Here is a 20,414-nt window from a genome sequence, read left to right on the forward strand (position 1 = left end):
CTCCTAGAGCTCCTTCTCAGCCCTGCCCTGCCCAGCCCCTTCTGCCACCCTGCAGGGCAGGTCCTCTGGCTCAACTTCACTTGTTCTCCAAGCCTTCCCTGAGAGCAGCTCCCTGCAGCCCCATCCCAGGCACCTTTGGGGACCACAGGACTCTCTGAGTGCCTGTAGCTGCCTCTCAGGGGCAGCTCCACAGCAGTTTGCCCAGACACAAGCTCATTGACCAGACAAGATGATGCCAGTGTCCAGCTGCAGGGCCGAGGTCCTCGATACCTACAGCACGTCTCTTGAGCCAGTTGCTGTACTGACATGTCTATGCTGTGCCCCACATCCTCAAGATCTCCTGCTAAAATGCATACATCATGGACCACTCCAGCTGTGCCGCTGTGCTCATCACCTCAACCAAGCTCCTCATTATCATCTCCTACACCTGCATCACAGTTGCCATCCACAGGATCTATGTCCAAAGGCAGGCAAAAAGCCTTCTCCACCTCTGCTTCCCACCTAATTCCTGCAGCCATATTTTATGGAACAGGCTTCTTCATGTACACACAGTTCACAATTCTCTATGGAGCACAAGAATAATTGCTTACTTTTATGCTCTGGTGATTCCCATGCTGAATACTATGATGTACAGTCTGAGGAACAGGGAGGTCAAACCACCCCTTCAAAGAGCAGTAGCAAGGCTGTATTTCTCTGAGTACAACAGTACTCCGAGAGGAGTCTTAAAGCTGTCTAATATGTGGACACATGAGCACAACTGACATCTCTGGTTCAGGCATTAGAACAGGCTGCCCAGGGCACTTGGCAGTGTTGGGGAACAGTTGGACTTGATTTCCTTAAAGGTCTTTTCCAACCTGGTTGATTCTATGATTATGGGACTTGACTCACACCCTGGCAGACTGATTTTGAGATACATGGTGCAAACTATGGCCCGATTGTGCTTGCTGTTGCAGTTGGATTCTTGGCATGCTGGTTCATGCATAGGATAGCCCACAGGATGTAGATATATGAGACCAGAGTGACCACAAAGGCTCTGCCCCCAGTGGCTCCAGCAACTGTGAGAATTACCAGTTCCCTACTGTAAGGAGATGAGCAGGAGAGGGCCAGCATGGGAGGGGTATCACAGTAATATTGTCCAACTTCATCAGAAAGACAAAAAGAGAGTATAAACATCAAAGATGTGCGCAACAGGGAGTTTAACAGCCCTGCTACCCAGATGCCAGCGGCTAGGTGAGCACACAGCTTTGTACTCATGATATTCATGTACTGCAGTGGATGGCATATTACAACGTTCCAGTCATATGCCATCACAGCCAAGAGGAAAATCTCTGTGCCTACGACATCAATGAGGAAAAAGAGCTGGATCATGCAGCCATGGAATGAAATCACCTTGTTCTCAAGCCTCGGGAACGTGGAGGTGAGGGGTGCTCTCAAGAGACTCCTAAAAAAGTTCTAGTTTCCTTTAGACATCAGACTGGCAATGAGAGTGTCATAATCAAAACAAACTTGGACATCCTTCAGTTTCAGTCCCCTTTTGGTTGCTGACCATTGAAACTAAAATATGACAGCAATCATGAGGACCCAAGTGCTTGTACATGTTGTTGCTACAAGATACAGTGAACCACTTCTTTCTTTCTCCTCTGTCAGGATGTAGCTATACTGTCTGATTTTACCCTTAAACTCACTAATTATACTCAAAGCCGTACTTGCAGTCCTGCCCCACGTGCCACCCCCTGCTTTAAAGACTTGCTGCTCTTTGTGTCACTCCATAAGGAACTGTATTTTTAAGACTGAGAAGCACCCCTCACATTTTTTAGTTCTTCTGCTAGACCTTCAGGAGGGAATGATGGGGCAAAGAGGAGATCCAAGTCCTCATGGATGCTTGCTAAGAATAAATCTGGGCTAATGCGTTTGAAACCAGGAACATCTCCAATTGGCAGTGCAGAAGCCATGTTTAACATTACGAATGAGCAGTGCTGGTTTAAGGTCAAATAAATGAATGCTACATATGTGCATTCCCCACATAAGGTTCAGCAATCACACACAGCTCAATGCAATCAATTCTAGGCAACATCTTTATAGGACCCTTTGCTGACACAGAAAACCCATCTATTCTTAAGAGACAAACAAAGAAATTTGCAAGTCCCAGCTGTGGATTTGAGTAGAAAACGTCGTCTAAGGTGATGGGTCACCACATACAAATACTTATTTGTGGAGAAGTGGCTAACAGAGAAAGGTCACATTCCCATCAACAAGCTGAAATAGAACATTTGTTTAGAGAATGGTACAGACTTATTAGCACCAGATAATGAGGAACTGAGGGACATCATGAGGGAAGCGCCATGCTCTGGCCAATTAAAGACAAGGACACTAACTAATAAACAAGATAAGCACATAAAAATAGAGGATAGAAAAGTACACAGTTTAACCACAAAAATAATGAGCTTACGCAATGCCTTACTTATGCCAGAACCAATCAAGCGCCTAGTATTTGCATATTCATGTATTATTGTTGCTATATTAACCAGAGGTAGAAGCCCAATAAAAGAATCACGCTTATGGATCACAATGGTCGCGTCTTGATTCCTCTCTGCTGCGACACTTATTCATTAACAGAACCAATGCTAGACCACACCACACCAGCTGAAGCCCTTAGGAGCAGCAGAGAAAAAAAGAGCTTTTTTCCCAAAGTGCTCATGGGGAAGCTCTTCCTATGTGCCACACTTGGGAAAAGTTACCTTAGGAGATAAATGTTTCACCCTTTGATAATGAAGATTGTCAAAGAGAGAGAAGTAAATGAGTTGACCATTTCTTGTTAGATCCGCAAAATTAGGGACATGAATCTTAGCGGTGTAGGAAAAGTGGTTCAGACACACCTGTGACACAATGTTCATCTTAGAAAAGAGATTTAGGAGGGCAAATAGTCCCTAGCTTGATGTCAAACACACTGAATCAACATCAACAAACAGTGGACATAACTTACCGTAAGGAGCTGTCAAATTAACAGCACCGAGGTGGAAAGCCAGATTTCATCCATGATTAGGAGGGCACCAGAGGTGCTAGAAATGGGCAGACTTCAGAGATGGTTGAAGGGGAAGCACTGGCCACCCCTGGGGAGCAGACCTTCATGAGGACAGCAGTTCCGAAGTTCCAGAAACACCATAGGTCTAGTTTACCTGGGTATCAGGAATAGCAAAATCATAGAATAGTTTGCGTCGGAAGGGACCTTAAAAGTCATCGTCCCTAGATAAGGTGTGAATGTGGCAAAACTGGAATGAACATGGGGAAGTGATCAGAGTGGGTCATTTATCTGGGAGGAGACAAAGGTGGTGAAAGTGAGGTATCATGGCTGATGAGGGAAGAGCAAGAAAAGATGCATTAAAAGGGGCCAGGGGCCACTGAGCAGGCTGCTGGTCAGTTTATCTGGCCAAGTTCCATGCTTGACCACCACAGCTGTCCCATCCTGCTATTGAATTGTATTCACAATGGTGAGCTATGCATTTTGACTACTTCTGCCAACATCTGCGGTTTAGAGCTTAGAAATTCATTGGGGAAGAGATGCAACCACATGCCAGGTATGAGCAGTGCAATTATTTCACCACAGTAAGCTGAGACATCAGGCTGAATGAAAATCTTGTATCCGTGTGGCCATTCAGAGACAAGAGAAATTGCACACACCCAGCAGGATGACAACTTCTCATAGCTTCTAGTGTATGCCATAGGTTGGGAACAGAAAGAAAATAGCTTCAAGGAGATACAGAGAAGAACATCAGAGTCCAGTCTGAAAACCAGGAAGTTTTGTGAAGAAAAAGGAAGGGGATTTAATACTGGACATATGCAGGGATATTTAATACGTGGGTTAGACAGCACAAGCACTGTTTACTTTCAGAATCCAAGGAACTTTAGAAGTAAAGAGTCCATCCACAGTGTACCATCAGAAGCAAAAGGAGGTAGGCCATGAGCAGGGCTGGAGATAAAGCTCTGCACTGGGTCTAGGATCCATCCAAGAAGCAGAAGCACAACTATAACCACACACATCTCCACTGTAGTCAAAGAAAGACTGGCAGCCCTAGACCGAACTTAAACAGGGCTCCTGGGCCATGGGCAGTACCATGTGTGTGAAGTGGTCCAGGTGAGAATCATCAGGGCCATTAAGTACTATTAGTGTCTTCTAGTATGTTAAAACTAAAAAGAAACCTCATTCTTTGAATCAGCTGAAATACTCACTTTACCTGAAAGTAAGTTTTCAAGGCTACAGTTTCTATTATATGAAGACACAGAGTACTTAAAGCATGGATAAAAGAGGGCAAAGGCTCTTTGTTCACAAGCAGCCATACAGAGAAGACAAGGGGCAACAACTACAAGTGGACTGGGAGAGATTTCATCTCAAGAGAAGAAATACATCTTTTACAATAAGAACAATCATTCACTGGAACAGCCTCTCCAGGGACATGGTAGAGTCCCCATTGCCTGAGGATTTCAAGATGCAATTGGACAGGGTGCTAGATAATCTCATCTAGTTTCCCTTTCCTACAAAAAGATGATCTTTTTAGGTCACTTCCAACCTGGGCTATTGTATGATGATTCTGTGAAGAGCCTCTAAGTAATAAACACTATTCCGTGCGTGTGTGCGTACGCATGTGCAGTCCAAGGTGAATGACAGTTACATGTTAATGTTTAATCTTCCTGTTCTTGGTGTTTGTGTTGGCTCTACAGTTTGTTTTGTGTCTAAACAGCTCACCTTGGTTGGAACTAGATGAGCTTTAAGATCAATTCCAACCCAAATCATTCTGATACAGCATGATTCTATGATCCCTCATACTGTATGTTCCTAAGGATTTAAGAGAATAAAAAAGACTCTCTGTTTTATTCATTCAGAGGGGTACCTTTACAGAATTCCAGGCATCCTGCTGCAAAAGAGCACGTCAGAGAAGACTTTATGTACAGAGATGTGAATGAGCAACTGCAGGGAAAGGCTGGCAGTTCTCCTGAAGCAGCAGGATAAAAATGATCACCAAACAGAGCTTGCCAACAATTTTGTGCCTGTTTGAGCTGGCTGTTCAACGATAGAGCTGTCTGTGCTCCCATCCTCCCATTGCAACAGGGCAGCCCCACTTCCAGGAATATGAGAGTAGCTCTGCGGTGAGACATGGGTCAGCCCATGGGTATTGATTTCTGACAGCAGCCAAAAGTAGATGTTCAGAGAAAGAGTATCAGACACTGGATGAGTGTATTAAGACCCTTCCTTGTGAAGGTTTTTCCAGCTCTGGCAAAGAAAATCGCAGCTGGCTGACAGAGCTGCCTCTTTCTAGTGTTACTGGGCACGAGATAAAAAAGAACATCTTGGTTTTGAGGGACACTTGTGGATAAGCACCCAGCCCCAGGAGGGGGTTACCGCTGATGACCTCTCCTCAGAGACAAGCACACCTCTTCATCCTGGCTTGAGCAAAGTCCTGAGCTTATTTTTGTCTTTTTCCCGCCTACAAACCTGTTAGAACCCTCATCCTTCAAATTGCTTCGAATCAAAAGATGTAAAGTTCAGAGCTTGTGCTATCTACTAATGCAAATAATGGAAGGAGAGGATTTTCAGAAGTAGGTAAGTGATCTAGAAGCACAGATCTCAAGTCCATAGAACTTTTCATGTCTTGGATGATGCCTCTACATGCCTCTTTGTCCTAGATACTCCAAAGTATTTTAAAACTAAACCCTATATAAAATCCTACGCTACCTATTTATACAATTTATACTGAATTTCCCTTCTCCCTCCCAGAGGCCTGCAGTTTTCAGATCCTGAAGGATGTTGTTTCATGCAGTATGATATTCATCAGAAACATTACCATGACTGGTCTACTGAAGGCAAAATGTCATTGTTCTTTGCCTAAGCAGTGTAGTTACGTATATTATACATGCCTGAACAGAATCAGAAGTTCAGTGTAGCTTTTTATGCTGGCACAGCCTTTAAAATGGTTGTGTTTGTATCTGCTTATACGAAAGGCTTCTCTCAAGTTCTACATCCATTTTAGGCAGGATGCTGGACTTCACGTTATTCAGGTTCTTGCTGTTGACGTCAGAACTGACAGAGTCCGCCTAGTCTAGCAAGATCGTGTCTTGAATAAGAATTGGATTAATCTCATTAGACATTAGGGATCAGGCCCATCTCTCTGGAATTGAGGTGTTTCCATGTGAGCCGTTGCCACATTTGCACAGGTGCCAGTGAAAAGCTGCTTGATACTAGTCTTTTGCAGCTTTTATCCTACATGCTGGTCCCATACAGATGTCTTGGATATCAACAGTACCTGAATTGACAAGAGGCACCAATGCTTTGGTACCTTAATCCTTCCTGTCGGGACAGGAGGGACGTGCCTGCTGTGACTGCCCAGGAGATAGGTGCTGAGCAGTCTGGGCTCCCTGGGCTGCAGTGCAGACAAGTTATGTGATTGTATGGACTGGGGTGATAACTAAGCTATCTCTCCTACCTGAGACAGTAACTTTGGGCTGAAGCAGACTGCCTCCTTGAATTGAGCTTTTTAGGATTATTTCATAACCTCCCTTCCAGAACAGTTTCAGTTTTGGAAAGATGCTTCCTTTTGCAATACATTCCCTTGACAGCATTATTGCTCATTCAGGCTGTGAGACTCTACTTAGTCTTAAAAACACAGGATAGGATTCGGTTTCAGCTTAAGGTGTCAGATTTAGACACCTACATATAAGCATTGATTTGTAAGCCATACATCTAAATCTCTGTCATGACTGAGGAATAAATCAGGTGCCAAGGTTAACTCCAGAAGCCTGCTCAGGTTCTCAGAAACAGCTGAGAAGTTGAGATGAAGTTACCACCAACTAGCTGGTGATCTGAATCACCCTTTAGAGTCCATTGACTGTATCAACTAGGCATCCAAGTAATTTGTTCAGCTGTAACAGTCGGGTACCACTTGAGACATCCTGGTGTGACCTGTCATTTGTCCAATTTTGATTCCAGAGGAGCACAAGCCCTGCAACATCCCTGCATCAAATGTGACGGCTGCCTTCGGATGTCCCAGATACCGTGCAGCATATCGAGTGACATTTAAGAGTGTCTTCCACAGCATTACTAATGTAGGCCATCTGCTACTCGCCTTTTACTTCACGAAGATTTAGGATCCAACAAATGTGACCATGTATTACTGAGAAACTTTCATGTAAAGCCTTAAAACATCTTAGAAAGTACAGTGTAAAGACAGAATATGAGCATTGGAAGCTCTAGTGATGAGAATGCCATAAGATCCTAAATCCACATTAAAGTGGCTGGACATATTTAGTTTGCTAGATATGGTCTGTATGCTGAATTTTGGCTTTATTGCAGGAAAAGGGTACAGCTGTACGGATATTTGTCCAAAAGAGGAGATGCGTGTCATGATGAGACTCTCTGAAGGATTGTTTCACTCTAGAAGTCTGTTCCATGTTTCTTCCCATGTTAAGAAAGGACATTAAGAACTGGGATTTTAACACATAATTTTTTGACCTAACATTGAATTTTGATTTCTAAACAGGACCTGCCCAGGAGCCGGCAGCTCCGCTGACGCGAGCAGGGACTCACAGGGGGCAGAGCCAGGAGCAGCAGCACCAGCCCTGAGTGGTTAAAAACCTGCCCCAGGGAGCACGGCCAACGGAGCGGGTCGAGGCAGTTCGCGCGGGCAGGCGAGCGGGATGGTGAGCATCCGTCGTATGGGCAGGGCCCGCTCTGGGAGCTCTGCTCTGGCTGCCCCGGCGGTGGCCAGCGTAGGCACCCAGACAGAGAGGATGACAGAGAAGGCTGCAATGCAGAGCTTGGAGTGTAGTGAGTGCCTGCACTGGTCTGGTGAGGGAAAGGTGCACAATGGGCAGGGATGCACTCGGTGCTCCCTGGTGGGGGTCCTCCTGCAGCAGGTGGCTGAGCTGCGAGATGCTCTTAATAGGCTGCAAGATGTCAGGGTAGCTGAGAGGAGGCAGGGCTGCTTGCTCCAGCCCCAAACCGTGCAGGGGCTTCAAGCTTCCCCTTCAGCTTATGAAGGAAAGAAGGAGGCCGTTAACCCGGGAAGCTGGGAATTAATGGAAAAAAAAAAAAAAAACAACAACAAAAGAAGGACGAAAAGGACAATTAAAAGCAAACGGCTTCCTCCTAAATCTGTTGTCCCCACGCAGAACCGTTTTGCTGTCTTGCAGGAGGCTAATGAGGAAACGCACTTGCACCAGAAACAGCCGGCTGATGCACAGGTAAAGATCTCTGGTGGCACTGCCAAGAAAAAGCAGCGGGTTGTAGTAGTAGGGGACTCTGCTTTAAAAGGGACAGAAGCACTCCTCTGTCGGCCTGACCCCGTCTCGAGGGAGGTGTGCTGCCTATCAGGAGCATGGATCAGGGATGTTACAGAGAGGCTGCCTGCTCTAGTAAGTCCCACGGACTATTACCCACTCCTAGTGACACATGTGGCTGCTAGGGATATAGATAGTAGTGGACTGGGGACCATAAAGAAAGACTACAGAGCACTGGCAGAGGTGGTTAGGGGCTCTGGAGCTCAGATAGTCTTTTAGTCAACTCTCCAGGACACAGGGGAGGACCTAAGAAAAGCTAGGAGGGGTAGCCAGGTTAATAAAAGGTTAAAAGGGTGGTGTCCTAGTCAGGGGTTTGGGTGTCTTGAACACAGGACTGATGTTTTTAGGCCAGGCCTACTGGGAGCTGGTGGAGCTGGTCTGATCATAAAGAAGGGGAAGAGCACTGTCCCCAGGACAGTGAGAAGAGTGTGTAGCAAGCTCACTGCCCTGGACTTCAAAAGAGCAGACTTTGGCCTCTTCAGGAGCCTGCTTAGTAAGGTTCCATGTGATACAGCCCTGGAGGGCAGGGGGGCCCAAGACTCTTGGTTGATATTCAAGGATCACCTGCTACAAGCTCAGGAGTGCTGCATCCCAACTAGAAGGCAGTGCAGCAGGAGGGCCAGGAGACCTCCCTGGATGGATAAGGAGCTGCTGAGGAAAATTCAAATGAAAAAAGAGGATTATAAAAAGTGGAAGCAAGGAAAGGCGGCCTGGGAAGAGTACAGGGATGTTGTCCGGGAAGCTAGGGACCAGGTTAGGAGGGCTAAGGCCCAGTTAGAATTAAACTTGGCTAGGGATGTTAAGGATAACAGGAAGGGATTCTACAGGTACGTAGCAAATAAAAACCAGACTAGGGACAACATAGGCCCCCTGAGGAAGCTCTCAGGAGAACTGGCTACACAGGATTTGGAGAAGGCTGAGGTTCTGAATGACTTCTTTGCGTCGGTCTTCACTGGCAAAGGCTCTGACCTCTGACAGCACCACCCAAGTGTGTTCAAGGCTAGGTTGGACGAAGCCTTGGGTGGGATGGTTTAGTGTGAGGTGTCCCTGCCCGTGGTGGGGGGGGTTGGAACTAGATGATCTTGAGGTCCTTTCCAAACCTAACTATTCTATGATTCTATGATTCTATAAAACTTTCTCAACACATTTGTTGGAGTCGCGGGAGACAAGCCTCATGCTCTCATGGTCAGCAAGCCTCGTTTATTTAGCAAGACACATCCACTTTTATAGCTTGCAGGGTTAGTTACATTGTCTGATAAGATACAGCAAAATCATTGGTCAGCCTGTGTCGACGCAGGGGTCTCCAGGCAACTGCGACCACCTCTTGTTTCAACATGTTCCGACATGTCCCAGCTTGCCCAAGCAAGACCATTGTGCTATTCCAGCAAGATACCGTTGCGCTATCTCAGCAAGATGCATATCCTGTTTCTTAAGCAAATCCGGGTAAACATTAACCACGAGATTGCTGTGCCCTGGAGGCCTACATTTCCACCAGCTGCACGGTATCATGCCCTTTGTTACTTAGCCATTCAGTTGTTAAGCTCTCTACACTTCCCCCGTTTTCTTTAACAGCAAGCATAGCCATTTTATGATTAAAAGCGTTCGATATCATTTTTTGTAAACACTGCATAATACACGGCAAAAGCAATACTGCTAATAATATTACAACCACCACCAAAACAATTTTTTCTATTAAGGTAACAAGCCAGGGAGATAGCCCGAAAGACGCCAGCCAGTTGGTAAAGGGATCACTTGTTTCTTGTAACTTTCGCATATTGTTTCTCAACTGTGCCAATTGTTTGTGAATGGAGTTAGAATGGTCCGAGAGATTCATGCAGCACATACCTTCAAACTCATCACACCCATGACCTTGTGCGAGGAGTAAAAAATCTATGGCGGCTCGATTTTGGAGAACTGCATGCCGGACTCCTTCTAAGTCCATGGCTAGATTTGACAATATGTTTGTTGTAATGTTTATTTGTTTTCCTGTCCAACAAGCTAATTTTCTTGAGTGAGAGCTTGAGCAGATGCTATACCCGGAGCAAAAATACTGGCTAAAATAACTTCAGGAGGATCCCAGAGCGTAACAATATCGGAGCACTCTGGGCCCAGCTGTGTGGTAGCTCTTTTACGGCGTATATGAGTCTTATTGGCTTTAAGAACTGTCATTATGTCGGGTGCAAACATTGTTAGCTGGCCTATATAGCAGGGTCCTCCCTCCGGGCTTCTAGGGATTCCCTGCCACGCCCTATCACCACAGATCAAGAAATATCCATCAGGTAAATAGCCTGTGTTGGACGTTACAATGGTTTTATGTGTGATGTTTTTGCAATAAGCGGTCTCATTATAGGGCCTATTTGAGGAAACATTTACTGAGTTATGTGGAAGCCCAAAAGGGTCCTTCCAAGAGTCAAAGTGAAAACAATATTGTGCAGGCGCAGAACCTAGCAGATTAAATTCTTGGATTTCAGAGACATTTTTTCTTATATTGAGCTGAAAGGTAAAATTGGCTGGGACGCCTATCAAACAGGTTCTAAAGGGGTCAGAAGCTTTAGCAAGAGCAAGGCATAAACTACTTTGGTTAACTTTTTCAGCCCAAGTGACCCACATGTTTTTTCGTTCCTCTATTTTGTTTAGAGTGTCCCAAGCTCCTGTATTGAGGCCGAAAACGGCGACAAGTACGATCCCAATCTTCAGGTTTAACTTGCCACAAAAGTGGAATACCCACATCTTTACCGCACTTAATCTCTAGAGGCACTGTGGCTAGTGCGGTTTGAATCTGGGAGAGAATCTCCTGAACCCGATATTTCAAATATCGTTGTTCCAGATCTTCCCGGTTCTCAACTAATGGATACGTTAATGGGAGATTTACGGAAGGAGTTATACCTGCTTCCGCCAACAGTGCTCTATAAGGATTATAATTATGATGGGGATTCCAGGTACAGTTTACACAAGCACCATGTGCCTGTAATTGGCTTTGGGACACCCAAACCTTTTGGTGACAATTTCCACACTTAATTTTGATCCAAGCTCTATGATAATCTTGTAAACACGCTAAACAATGGCGAGTAGGAGACAAAATCCGATCAAATGTTCTCGTAAGTTCCCAAAACAAATGGAGTTCTGCCTCTTCTTGTGTCGAATAGGAAAAGCGAATCCCAAAACGTCTTTCAAGTGGTTCCAGCAACGGACGGAGGGTCAGCTGCAGACGATGACGACGACGGAGTTCTGGGCTGTCCATTCGATTGAGCAGCCCGAGTCCAGCGAGCAGGGATCCACTTGGGTCCAAACACCAGGGGCCTGACAGTCGCAACGAATGTGGCCTAATTTTCCGCATCGAAAACACTTCATTCGGGTGGCTGGGGCTGCTGGACAAGTCTGCGCAACTGCCGCCTGAAGAGGTGCAAGGGCTGCCAAAACTTGGCTTTGAACTTTAGATTGGGCGTTAAGGCCTTCACCAATTTTGTTAAGGGCTTCCACTACAAAAATTTGACTGCTTGAGGGGAGAGTATTTGCTTTATCTAAGAGATCTTGGATTACCCAGTTGCCAGGAGCAGTAGCGATAAGGGAGCGTGTGACTTGATTACCATTTTGTATAACACACTGCTTTAGGAGTGCGTCCTGCATGTGCTCCGCAACACCAGCTTTAGAAAGGGCTTGCATCAATTTGTCAACGAATGACCCAAGGGGTTCCTCTCGACCTTGTTTAATATTCATATACATAGGGGGCCCCCCTGGCTCCCGAATTTTGTCCATTGCCCTTTTTGCCACCCGCATGACCTCTCTTAATTTTTCTACTCCTATACCAGCCTGGGCATCTGTTCGAGTATAATCACCGTTTCCTAGTAATTCATTCATTGTAATTCCAAAAAGGGGGTCTCCTTGGCCACGAGGTAATGCTACTGAAGCAGCCGCTTCCTCCCCCCATCTTGCATCAAATGTAAGTTTCTGATGAGGGGTATAAATTAAACGAGCAATACCCTTGATGTCTACAGGCAGGAGAATCATTGAATTAAATAAGTAATCAAGCATCTGCTTGGCCGGTTCACTAGTAACCCCAAATTGAGAGACTGTAGCTCGGAGTTGTGCCAATATTTTCCAATCCATTTGAGTGATATCTACCCTATGACCGCCGCCTGGTCGAGGGTGAAAAATAACAGGAAAGGCCATAGAAGTAGCAACATGGTCTTGTGCCGCGTCGGCAAGGACCCTATCTCCGTTTTCGACTCCTTGGCGTGCCAGAGCAGCCCAAACTTCCCGTCTCTGACTTGCCATAGCCTCCGCGAGGTCCGAAAGGGCTCCAGGGAACGGCTCCGTGGCATTAGGAGACAAAGGAAGGGAGTTTTGAGGAGACTCAAATGGTCCGTTTTCCAGAATAGAGGCAGACGGGGGAGAGGGAGAGGGAAGAGGGGAAGGAGGAGGGGGGGGGGTATCTCGACTGTCGAAACGGTCGGCGGATTAGGGGCAGAGGGAGAGGGAAGAAGGGGAGGAGGAGGGGGGGGGGTATCTCGACTGTCGAAACTGTCGGCGGATTAGGGGCAGAAGGATCATAGTGACGATTTTGATTTTGTGCCAAACGGGCACTTTCGGCCGCACGTTTCTCTGCCTGTACCATCAAGAGTTCGTTATGTATCAAGCGCCATAATTTGGATAATTTTTTAGCAATTTTATCATCGTCTATCATAAGGTCCCATAATTTATCGCCGTAGCGGCGCCATTCCGATAATTGGTGAATAGAGTGGGGATCACTAAAAATACCGAGAGACCTAGCATGGGAAAGAAGGGCAGGGAGGTCCTTATCAAAATCTAAGCCTTTTACCCCCCGACGACGGAGGAAGGCAGTAAAAAGATCATACGCCGCTTGCCTGTCCATGTTTACCGGATCCGTTGCACCCTCCAGGCGTCGGCAGCGCGTAGCAGCAGAGCCTGCCGATGCAGCACTCTGGGCCAAAGCACGAGACGAGCAGCCCACCGATGTAGCACTCCCGTTCTGCAGAAGCCGTCTTTAAATCGAGACCTGCACCCAACGCAACTCCTTCAGGCAAAGGGAAGGGTCCCTGTTCGGGCGCCAGTTGTTGGAGTCGCGGGAGACAAGCCTCATGCTCTCATGGTCAGCAAGCCTCATTTATTTAGCAAGACACATCCACTTTTATAGCTTGCAGGGTTAGTTACATTGTCTGATAAGATACAGCAAAATCATTGGTCAGCCTGTGTCGACGCAGGGGTCTCCAGGCAACTGCGACCACCTCTTGTTTCAACATGTTCCGACATGTCCCAGCTTGCCCAAGCAAGACCATTGTGCTATTCCAGCAAGATACCGTTGCGCTATCTCAGCAAGATGCATATCCTGTTTCTTAAGCAAATCAGGGTAAACATTAACCACGAGATTGCTGTGCCCTGGAGGCCTACATTTCCACCAGCTGCACGGTATCATGCCCTTTGTTACTTAGCCATTCAGTTGTTAAGCTCTCTACACACATTCTCGTTTTTCTGGTCACCATGTTATATAAAATGGATGGTATGTTGTGTCTTGTACCTTGTTTTCCACATTCTCTCCCCTTCAAACCTCTTGTTATACTTATCTTGCAGAAGATTTGAGTTGACTTTGTTACTATTTCTTATCTTGACAGTTAACCCACTAGAACAATAATGGCCAAGGAAAACCAAAGCATAGTGACAGAGTTCATCTTACAAGGCCTCTCCTCCCAGCCAAGGACACAGACTGTTCTTTTTCCTCATGTTTCTGTTATTTTATCTGCTCACAATTGTTGGTAACATCACGGTTATTGCAGTGATCAGAGCTGATTCCCAGCTGCAGTCACCCATGTACTTTTTCCTTGCCAACCTGCCTTCTTAAACATCTGCTATGTCTCCAGCAACATCCTCCAGATGTTGGTGAACCTCTTGACCAAGAAGGGGATCATCTCCTTCTCCAGATGTGCTGCTGAGATGTATTTCTCTCTGGCTTTTGGCATGACAGAGAGTTTCCTCCTTGGGGTCATGTCCTGTGATCGACATATGGCAATATGTCACCCCTTGCTCTACAACACTGTCATGAACAGGAAGGCTTGCATTCACATGGTCACGGCTTCCTGGGCCAGCAGCCTGCTGAGCTCCATGGTAGTCAACGGTTTCGCTTTGCATCTGTGGACATCACATCTTGAACCATTACTTCTGCGAAGTGCCAGCAGTGCTGGCCTTGGCCTGTGCTGACACTGCCCTCCTGGAGTTGCTCATCTTCATCTTCAGCATCCTCATTGCCTGCATCCGCTTTCTTCTGGTCATCATCTCCTACGCCTACATCCTTCCCACCATCCTCAAGATGCAGTCTGCACATCTGAAATCTAAGGCCTCTTCCACCTGTGGATGCCACCTCATAGTGGTAACCATATTCTATGGGACAGCCATCTGCATGTATATACATGAATCCCAAGTCAAGGTCTCCACAGGATAGGGGCAAAGTGGTTGCAGTGTTTTACACCATTGTTACCCCGGTGCTGAACTCCGTCATCTACAGCCTCAGGAACAAGGACATGAAGCGTGCCCTGAGAAGGGCCATGAATAAACCCAAATGCCTCTCTATTAAAAGGCTTTTCAGGGATTGGTGGTACTGCATTGAGCTCTATGAGTTGGAACAATGCTCAAATGTGATTATTTCTCTACCTGCAATTGTCCCAGACTGAGATGAAATAATAAATGTGCTAAATTCAACAACATCTAAACAAAAAGACCTTGCATACAAATAACTTTCTAAACAACATTTGGGATTTGGCCTTAAAGCCAGAGACAGTATCAAGACACTGTGGCTTCAGCCTGCCTCAGTGGCAAATACAAGTGGGAAATGCTGATACTATCATGGCAAGAAGGAAGAAAAGAAGAAAAAAGAGTCTCTCTCCTGCATCCTTCTAGCCCCTTTCAGACTTTGGAAGCTGCTCTCAGGTCTCCATGCAGCTTCTCTTCTCCAGGCTGAACAGCCCCAATATCCTCGTAACCCAGACTCTGCTTTGCTCCCTCGGTAATTCATTTCTGCCCCTGCTAATTCCTGCTGTGTTTCAGTCCAGCTCTGGGTCCTCATGGACTCTGATCTCAGTAGGGCACAATCAGACATGAATATCAGAGAAGGCTTTTCCTTGTGTAGCTCAGAGGCAGAACCTCAGGTTTTAGGTAACCCAGGCAAGATGAAGAGTATTTTCTGACCTCCGAACTTTCTCTGACAATTAAACAAACCTTTTTAAAGATGTGCTTTGTACTCACATTGATACAGCACAGATGGGTTTTCTCCCCAGTCCCTAGCTTTCTCAGGCATGGACCACTGGGCATCCTCCTTTCTGTGGTGTGCGTTTATTTGTTACTCAAGGACATGACACCCCAAATCTGTGTGCCGTTGGATGCCACTGGAGTTCTAATTTCATGTCTGAACACCCCACTGACTCCAGAGGGAGAAGGCCTCTCCACAGGCTGATCAACCTTCTTATGTAGACATATTTTGATGACTAGAGTTACGGAATAATTGAATATGGAAAATGTGGAATAACGTTATGGAATAATTCAAGCCTAGAGAAACCCATGGAAAGTCCTTCCCCAATGGACTTCAAAGTCTAAATAAACCAGTGCTTGAAAAGAAAGCAAGAACAAGTCCCTGTGACATTAAAGGCATACAGCCTGTCCTGGGTTCAGCAGTAGCAGTCAGTTTTTCTCCTTCTTAGTAGCTGGTGCAGCGCTGTGTTTTTGACTTTCAGCCTGGGAACAGGGCTGATAACACCGCTCAAATGTTTTACTCTGAGCAAGGACTTCCTGAGCCTCATGCTCTGCCAGGGAGGAGGGGAAGCCAGGAGGAAGCAGAGACAGGACACCTGACCCAACCTAGCCAAAGAGGTATTCCATACCAGAGCACGTCATGCCCAGGATGTAACTGAGAGTTACCCGGAAGGGCTAGTTCACTGCGGGGTTGGACTCAACCTGTGGGTATTACATTCTTTCGATTCTCCTTCCCATCCCTCCAGGAGCAGGGGGGAAGGAAAGAGGGGGGAGTGAGAGAGCGACTGTGTGATTTATAGCTGACTGGGTTTAAACCACGACAAGCCAAAGGAGACAGAGCATCCTTAAAACCAAAATCTTGTCTTTCCCTTTTAATTTTGTGGTCCAAACTGTTCTGCTGTAAGAAATACCCTTCAGCTTTGTCTCTTGTCCCTTCTGCTGTCAAATAACCATCACCAGAAGCACCAGAGCAAGGTATCAGGAAAACTAGATCAGCCATATGTAAAGTTAGAATATGGTATCCATAATGAGACTAAATAAGAGGCCTTGTCTAGCAGTAGGAGAAGGCAAAAGTTGGAGCATGACCCACTGGAAGCCTCTCAGCAGGCCTGAACTCCAACATCAGCAAAGTCATTAAACCAATTTCAATCACAAATTACACTTCTTCCCGTCCCAAAACAAGGAATTCCCCTGGGGGCCAGCCTTCTGGGCATCCTAAAGAAGCCTCTAAGGATCTTGAAACCTTCTTAGAAAGCTCATAGTAAACCTACCTCATTCTTCCTAACAAGCCCCTGGGGACAGCTTCATAGACACTAAGGAGAAGGTAACTTTCCTCTTTGTTAAAGGCAATGAGCACTTCTAAAGCAGTTTAGTTTGGCACAACTCCTCCACACCCTGAAGTTGGTGGTTGAAGAGTTTATGGGCTGGCAGACTTCTTTCCAGTCCTCCTCCTGGTCAGTACAGAAGCGACCCCTGGAGTTTGAAGGAAAGAGCAGCCACCCCGGCAAACAACAACTGATTGGCAGAAGTCACTTGGCACCTTACAGCAAGTTCTTTGGACTTCACAAGGGGTCCATCAACAGCCACAGCCATGGCAGGTGATGAGCTAGATTCAGGGTTTATCAGTCAGAAGCAAAGGGTGATGTAGCTGAAGACAAAATACAATGTACATACATTTGCCCATCTAGAAATAAAACTAGCTACAGCTCAGGTCCAAGGTGCATCCAGGAGCCAGATGCAGCCAGACGCAGCCCTACAATGCAAATGTCCATTGCATGGGATGAGTGTGCACGTGTTGAGGGAAGAAAACACTGGGTGAGGCTGATCAGGACCTATTGTTGCCATCAGGGTCCTGACCTACATGAACTACTGATTTTGCGGATGCTAACTGTGCTGGTGTTTCTCAGTTCCTTTCTGCTGCCTGAGGGGCTAAAATCTGTGAGGTGATCTCCCCCATAGACAGAGCTATCTGTAAAAGCATACAAGGTTCATAGAATCATAGGCCATAGAACCAACTAGGTTGGAAAAATCCCTTAAGTTCATCAAGTTCAACTGCTCCCCCAGCATTGCCAAGGCCACCACTAACCCATGGCACTGAGCCTGGAGTCTGCGGTGTGTGAGCACTTGTAGGGACGGTGACAGCAGCCATGCCCTGGGCAGCCTGTTCCAATGCCTGAACACGCTTTGGGGCAGGAATTGTTCCTCAGCTCCATCTAAACCTGCCCTGGGGCACCTGGAGGCCGGTAACTCTTGTCCCATCCCTTGTTCCCTGGGAGCAGAGCGCAGCCCCTTCCTGCCTCCATCCTCCTGTCAGGCAGTTGTAGGGAGCGATAAGGTCCCCCGTGAGCCTTCTCTTCCCTGAGGGCTGGAGCAGCTCTGCTCTGGATCCAGGCTGAGAGGACTGAGCTGGGTCAGCCTGGACAAGAGAAGGCTCCTGAAGGGGAGACCTTAGAGCAGCTCCAGTGCCTAAAGGGGCTGCAGGAAACCTGGAGAGGGGCTTTGGACAAGGGCCTGTAGGGACAGGCCAAGGGGAATGGCTTGAACCTGCCTAAGGGGAGACTGAGATGAGCTCTTAGGCAGAAGCTCTTCCCTGGGAGGGTGCTGAGGCACTGGCACAGGGCACCCAGAGAAGCTGTGGCTGCCCCATCCCTGACAGTGCTCAAGGCCAGGCTGGACACAGGGGCTTAGAACAAGCTGCTCCAGTGGAAGGGGTCCCTGCCTGTGGCAGGGGGGTTGGAACTGGATGATCTGAAGGTCCCTTCAACAGAAACCAGTCTGGGATCCTACAAACTGATTACATGAAATTGAACACTAATACCCCACCCCTGCCAACTGCCATCCTGAGCACAACCTCCATTGTGACAGCAGTACAGGCTGTGACATCACTCGGCTGTTCTGAGCAGCAGTCACTGACTTCACAGCAACACGTGCCACTGTTCCACAGCTCCCAATGTGGTTGTCACGGGCAGTGCACATGAGCAACAGCAGCTTTCTTCTGGGCCTCAGCATCCTGATCCTGGCTGCTGGGGCCACCCTCCTTGCCATCAGCCGTCGCCGACGGGGTCGCTTGTGGCCATGGGGCCCACTTTGTCCGAGCACCGGTGGTGGCTGTCCCCAGGAGCGTGACTGTGCCACACTGCTGCGCCCACAGGCTTGTGGCCAGGGCAAGCAACACCGGAGATGGAGGCGGCGATTTCGGACAGCAGAGCCATGTAAGTCCCCGGCAGCTCCAACAGAGGAGCCCAGCCCCATGTGGAGCAGGCTGGGTGTATGGTCCCGGGTTGGTTCCAGCCCCCCGACACTCAGGAACCCCTCCCTGGCTTGCAGGTAATGCTGTGTCCCCCCCGTGTGGGCCCTGGCGCTGCAGCCCCGGCTGCACAGACTGCATCAAGGCTGCGTGGGAGCTGCAGGAGCTGGTGCTGTCAGTGTGGGCTGGGAGAGGAGCTGCAGCTGCTCTGGATGCTGGCACATGGCAGGCGCTATGGCAGGACCTGGAGGAGCTGGTGGAGCAGGGCCAGCTGAGCTGCTGCGGCTCCCCCAGTTACCCCGAGAGCATCAGTGCTCCCAAGAACCTGACAGTGACGCTCCCGACTCGAGATGGAGGAGCCCCTATGGAGGTGAGGCCTGTTTGCTTCCTCGAACACTCGTGTGCTGGCAGAGTCTCTTCAGCCCTGAAGATGCACGTGGCTGGGAAAGCCCTGGAGATATGGCTGGGTTCCCTGTCCGTGCCACTGCTGGTGCAGCAGTCCCAGGAGCAAGCAGCACAGCAGCAGGGGTGCTTCCGGGTCCTGGCATTGTTCAAGGCCAGGTTGGACGGAGCCTTGGGTGGCACGGTCTAGTGTCAAGTGTCCCTGCCCATGGCACGGGGTAGGAACTGGATGATCTTAAGGTCCTTTCCAACCCAAAACATTCTATGAAGCTATATATGTCCAGAGGCAAGCACGTAAGCCCTTACAGTTTTATTGCTTCTGAACTTGAGACATTCCTCCCAGTAGTCTCCAATAACATCTAAATGGAATGAGGACAGCTATCTATGGCATGCAATTTGTGTTGGCACAGCAGCAGATCTCAAAGGCTCTGGAAGGCAGAGAAGCCCTCAAAATGCATGAAAAATCATCCTTACATGTTTTAGGCATCTAAAAGTTGGCCGGGTTCTTTTAACTATCTGTTTAGCTAACACTGGCAAGAAACGGACACTTCCAAAGGATAGCTCATCCCATTGTAAAATAATTTCAAGGAAAATGGCATGTTTTGCTTTCTGCAGGTCTCTGCCTCCGTACACTGACTGCAAAATAAGCCCCAACAGTTAGGTCAGGCTTGCTTGGTTGAATTTTATGCTGCTGAAATTACACCAAACAGATTCTCTCTTCCTATCCCCATACCCTGTCCTCCAGCACTTACACAGAACACAGGCAGAAGCTCTGGGGTAAAGAGTTCAGAGATGACATCCCTGAGGCAAGACACTACATCTTGACCAAACCAATCACATGGGAGGAAAGCAAAGCACCACGGCAGAACCGATCTTTAACTTTCCTATTTCAAACTGTCTTTGAAGAGACGGGAAAGCTCCTCAGAGGCCTGCAGTAGGCAGCGATGGATATGTTTAGACCTTCCAAATCTCTGGGTAGAGGCTAAACCATGACACAGGAAAGGGATGAAATGGATGCTCTGGTTTGGGGGTAAATGATGTGGGAAAGGCAGTCCAGAACAGGGGGAAATTATCATGTTTGGGTTGTTATTCATGCCTCTGCTCTGTCATTTGATATTGGTAATATGGGGTTCATCAGTCAACTTAAACAAAAGTTACTCCTCTAAGCTTAAACTTCTAC

General features: G+C 47.4%; 1 pseudogene; it reads left to right on the forward strand.

Moving 5' to 3' along the window:
• The first annotated feature begins 5,143 nt into the window (after positions 1-5,143).
• Positions 5,144-15,011, forward strand: LOC136016846 (olfactory receptor 2G3-like; annotated as a pseudogene).
• The last annotated feature ends 5,403 nt before the right edge of the window (positions 15,012-20,414 follow it).

Source organism: Lathamus discolor, chromosome 6 (genome assembly GCF_037157495.1).
Source record: "Lathamus discolor isolate bLatDis1 chromosome 6, bLatDis1.hap1, whole genome shotgun sequence".
In the NCBI taxonomy this organism is placed as follows: domain Eukaryota; kingdom Metazoa; phylum Chordata; class Aves; order Psittaciformes; family Psittacidae; genus Lathamus; species Lathamus discolor.